Genomic DNA, 5548 nt, shown 5'->3' on the forward strand with positions numbered 1-5548 from the left:
TGGAAGGATTAAAAGAGAATTTGTAATTGGGTTAACTGTTGGATTGCTATCTAGTCACTAACACCAATCCCTTTTAATTAAGTGGATTGCAACTCGTGAACAGACTTAGCATTCCAACTTGTTTGACTTTCCTTTACCTAGTAAAGGATAACTAAACAGAACAACCATTAATTATAAATTAATCTTGAAATCATTCCATCAATAATAGAGATTCCAACTAATCAACTCCCAGTCAAGGCTTTTATTCATATTATTTAAATTTCCTCAATTTAATTTTCAATTTACTTAACTCAACTTCTTGGAACATCTGATTAATAAAATAGCACACTTTTCTGCAACTCGTTGGGAGACGACCTGGGACTTAAAACTCCCAGTAATTTTTAATTTAAACTCTCTGTGACATATTTCTAAATTGATAGGCAGATTTTCGGTGAGTTAAGAACTATACTTGCAACGTAACCATTTTAATAATTTTTAATTCACCAACTTCTGTCCCTCATCAATTTTTGGCGCCGTTGCCGGGGAGTTGCAATAGAGTGCTAAAGTTATTAATTAGAATTTATTTATTTGCATTTTATTTTATTTTGCTACTATGAGCTGCATGTTTCTTCCGTCAAATGACGCGTTCACTTCCTGATCCGCGCTTGCTAATATTCGATCCTGAAATTGAAAGGACTATTTCACGAATAAGGCGAGAACAGCGTCGGTTAGTCCGCTCTGAGGGCGGATCTGAAAGTGAACTTGAGGAAGAAACCAGCCCCCGTTCTACTGATTCGGTTGTTTTACGTGCAGAAGACATGGCAGCTAGGAGAGTTACCATCCAGGAGGAAGGAGCCCCTGATTTTACAATGCAACCGTTTCAAGCGCATCATCCAGCGGTGGCTACAGATTTTGAAATAAAGACCGCACTGCTAAATTTGATGCCCAAGTTTCATGGCCTACCTGCTCAAGAGCCTATCAAGCACTTGAGAGATTTCCAGGCAGCCTGTTCTACTGTCAGGCGTGATGGTACAGATGAAACTTCAATTTTGCTGAAAGCTTTCCCGTTTTCTCTTGAGGGAAAAGCAAGAGAGTGGTACTACACTCAACCTCTAGCAAATGTATCCAACTGGGATACACTCAGAAAGGAGTTTTTGGAGAAATTCTTTCCATCTGAAGTCACTGATAAACTGAGGAAGGATATTTCTACAATTGTTCAGGATGACAATGAAACTCTCTTTGAATATTGGGAGCGCTTCAATAATCTTCTGGAAGCATGCCCCCACCACATGATTGACAAGATAGTGTTACTTAGCTATATCACACAGGGCATGAGGCCCCAAGATAAGACCACATTGGAAAGTGCTAGCAATGGATCTATGAAGAAGTACAAGACCACTGATGAGGCTTGGTAGTTGATCAGCGACTTAGCTGAATCTACTAGGAACCACAGACAGAAGCAAGGCCGTTCAAAAGCCGTTGCAGAAGTATCCTCTAGCAGAGAGACTGCTGCTCTAACCCAAAGCATCTGTGAAATGACCAACTTGCTGAAGCAAATGCAATTGAATCAACAACAAGCTCAGCAAGCTTAACCTCCTCCACCACAGCAAAACCAACAACTAGTTCCACAAAGAGTTTGCGGAATCTGTGCTGATTATAGCCATTACACTGATGAATGCCCGCAGCTCCAACAAGAAGACAACATGGTGGCATCCACTCATAATTTCTATGACCGCCCCAACCAAGGGTACAATCAAGGTGGAAACAATAACCATGGATGGCAGGATAATTCTAACCAGAATTGGAGGGACAACAATAACAGAGGAGGAAGAGATAATCAGGGAAATCAGAGGTGGAATAATAACAACAACAGGCAGCAGAATCAACCTTACAGAGCACCTCACCTGAGGCAGAACCAAGTACCACAGAACAATCAATAGCAGACCTCTCAATTTAATCATTCTTCTCTCTCTCCTAATGAAGAGCTACTACAATCTTTTGAGCGAAGACAACAGACCATGGAAAGTAACATCATGAATAGTATTAATGCCAGTCTGAATGGTCTCACCTCTACTTTGTAAGCTCTTATGTCACAACTTGGATCAACGCAAAATTCTAGTAACCAACCTTCAAGCTCCACTGGAATTCCCTCTCAACCATTACCCAATCCAAAGAGAGGCATTAATGCCATCACCCTAAGGTCTGAAACCATACTGCAGGAGAGGAATCAGGAGGAGCCAAGCCCACCAGAACACACCTCAGCTGAAGAGGTAGTAGAAATAGAAGATGTTGAAGAGGAAGAGGACATACAGGACATAGCTGAAGAAGAAATAGCTCAACCACAGGAGGAAGCACCAAAAGGCGCAGACACCACAGAAAACACTACTCCTATTCCATTTCCACAACTTGCAAGGAAGCCCAGGAAGCAGCTGGAACCCGACCCCAAAATGGTAGAAATATTCAAAAAGGTTGAGGTAACTGTTCCTCTTTTTGATGTTATTCAGCAGGTACCTAAATATGCAAAGTTTCTAAAAGACTTATGTATCCATAAAGACAAAATTAATGAATTAGAAACTATTCCTTTAGGTAGTTCTATATCTGCTTTAATGGGAGGATTACCTGAAAAATGTAGTGATCCAGGTCCTTGTATAGTTAGCTGTACTATTGGTGGTGTAGTAATTTATGATTGCATGTGTGATTTAGGAGCATGTGTCAGTATAATGCCTTTGTCTATATATGATATTTTGAGGCTCCCTCCCTTAAAAAGGTCGGCAGCTCGTTTTGTGTTAGCAGATAAAAGCATTATTACAGTGGCTGGAGTTGCTGAAGATGTTTTGGTGAACATTAAAGGGCTTACATTTTCCACTGATTTCTATATCTTGGAGATGCCCCATAATGATTCAGATAAGCCATCATCAATCCTACTTGGAAGACAATTCCTGAAGACATTAAAATTCAAATTGGATGCTTTTTCAGGAACATACTCCTTTGAAATAGATGGCCGCATAGTAATCTTCAATCTGAATGGAGTCATTGACAACCCCCCAGAAGATCGTTCTATCTTCCAGTGTGATGTCATAGATGAAAGTGTAGCTGAAGTTCACAAGGAAGAGTTTGAAGAGAGGCACACTGGACAAGGTCCAAGTGTGGAGACCCTCTTAAATGACAATGAGGGCACTTCGTCTTTTTCACAAGCTCCAGATAACCCAGAGCCTGCCCATGATCAGAAGTTAGAATTGAAACCTCTCCCTCCACATCTCAAATATGCTTACCTCGAAGATGAGCAGAGGTTTCCAGTTATCATTGCAAGGGAACTTACTTCTCAACAAGAAGAGCAGTTACTTGATGTGCTGAGGAAGCATAAGAAGGCAATTGGGTGGAGCTTGGTAGACATAGTAGGCATCAACCCTCAAGTATGTGAGCACAGAATATTTTTAGAAGAGGGAGCAAGACCTGTCCGTCAACCCCAAAGAAGATTGAATCCCACCATCTTGGAAGTTGTAAAAAAGGAAGTGACCAGACTATTGGAAGCAGGTATCATATATCCCATTTCAGACAGTGAATGGGTAAGCCCAGTACAAGTGGTGCCCAAGAAGTCTGGAGTCACTACAGTGAAGGATGAGCATGGAGAGCTCATAGCAACTAGAGTTCAGAATGCTTGGAGAGTCTGCATTGATTACAGGCGTCTCAACCAAGCTACCCGTAAGGATCACTACCCACTCCCATTCATTGATCAAATGCTGGATCGCCTATCAGGTAAATCACATTATTGCTTTTTAGATGGTTACACAGGTTATTTCCAGATTCATATAGCTCCTGAGGATCAGGAAAAGACTACTTTTACATGTCCTTTTGGGACTTATGCTTACAAGAGAATGCCCTTTGGCTTGTGCAATGCACCAGCTACCTTTCAAAGGTGCATGATGAGTCTTTTCTCTGACCTTATTGAGGACTGTATGGAAGTTTTTATGGACAATTTTAGTGTTTATGGTGATTCCTTTAGCCTTTGATTAAATGGATTATCTAGAGTATTAGATAGATGTGTTAATACAAACCTTGTATTAAATTTCGAAAAATGTCACTTTATGGTAAAACAAGGGATTGTATTAGGACATGTGGTATCTAATAATGGTATTTCTATAGACTCAGCAAAGGTGAATGTTATTTCTAGTTTACCTTACCCCTCTTCTGTGAGGGAAGCCCGTTCGTTCCTTGGCCATGCAGGTTTTTACAGGAGATTTATTAAGGACTTTAGTAAGGTTGCACTTCCATTATCCATATTACTGCAGAAGGATATTGAGTTCGAGTTCAGTGAGAATTGCAAACAAGCGTTTGATAAGCTGAAGACTGCTCTGACTCAACCTCCAATTGTGAGAGGACCAGACTGGAGCCAGCCGTTTGAAATCATGTGCGATGCTTCCAACCATGCAGTAGGAGCAGCACTGGCTCAGCGTGAAGGTAAGGATCTTTTTGTTATTGCTTATGCGTCTAAGACTTTAGACACTGCCCAGTCCAACTATACTACTACTGAGAAAGAGCTTCTTGCTATTGTTTTTGCTTTGGATAAATTCCGGGCTTATTTACTTGGTACTAGAGTAGTAGTGTATTCGGACCATGCAGCTTTAAAGTATCTATTAGCTAAAAAGGAGTCCAAACCAAGACTTATACATTGGATACTGCTGTTACAAGAATTTGATTTAGAAATAAAGGATAGGAGTGGTAATCAGAATTTAGTGGCAGACCACCTGAGTCGCCTTGAGCATATTAAGGATGATTCTACTCCTATAGATGATAATTTTCCTTTTGATAACCTGCAAGCAGTATCTGAGGTAGTCCTTGGTATGCACCTGTTGCTAATTATTTAGTTAGCCGCACATTTCCTCCAAATTTTTCTAAGCATCAAAGAGACAAGCTGAAAAACGAGTCTAAATATTATATATGGGATGACCTATATTTATGGAGATGTGGCACTGATCAAGTAATTAGACGTTGTGTGCCTCAATCAGAATTCCAGTTCATTTTAGAGGCCTGTCACTCATCTGAGAGTGGAGGACATTTTGGCCCTCAAAGAACAGCTAGAAAAATCTTAGACTGTGGATTCTGGTGGCCTACTCTTTTTAGAGACTTGCTGAGTTTTGTAAATCTTGCCTCCCATGCCAGAAATTTGGTAATATATCCAGGAGGGATGAGATGCCTCAACAAATTATGCTTTTCTGTGAAATTTTTTATGTTTGGGGCATTGACTTCTGATGAGCGGATATTTTATACGCTTTTTGGGGGTAATTTCATGTAGATTTTAGTATGTTTTAATTAGTTTTTAGTAGAATATTATTAGTTTTTAGGCAAAAATCATATTTCTGGACTTTACTATGAGTTTGTGTGTTTTTCTTTGATTTCAGGTATTTTCTGGCTGAAATTGAGGGAGCTGAGCAAAAATCTGAGTTAGGCTGAAAAAGGACTGCTGATGCTGTTGGATTGTGACCTCCCTGCACTCGAAATGGATTTTCTGGAGCTACAGGAGTCCAATTGGCGCGCTCTCAACAGCGTTGGAAAGTAGACATCCAGGGCT

At 40.4% G+C, this 5548-nt stretch overlaps 1 non-coding gene across 1 annotated transcript; it reads right to left on the bottom strand.

Annotated features, from left to right (window-relative positions):
* Positions 1-1166: 1166 nt before the first annotated feature.
* Positions 1167-1274, bottom strand: LOC130964737 (small nucleolar RNA R71). The gene has a single exon (XR_009080813.1). It is a non-coding gene; the product is annotated as a small nucleolar RNA R71 (small nucleolar RNA).
* Between the last annotated feature and the right edge of the window lie 4274 nt (positions 1275-5548).

Source organism: Arachis stenosperma, chromosome 2 (assembly GCF_014773155.1).
Source record: "Arachis stenosperma cultivar V10309 chromosome 2, arast.V10309.gnm1.PFL2, whole genome shotgun sequence".
NCBI classification, from domain to species: domain Eukaryota; kingdom Viridiplantae; phylum Streptophyta; class Magnoliopsida; order Fabales; family Fabaceae; genus Arachis; species Arachis stenosperma.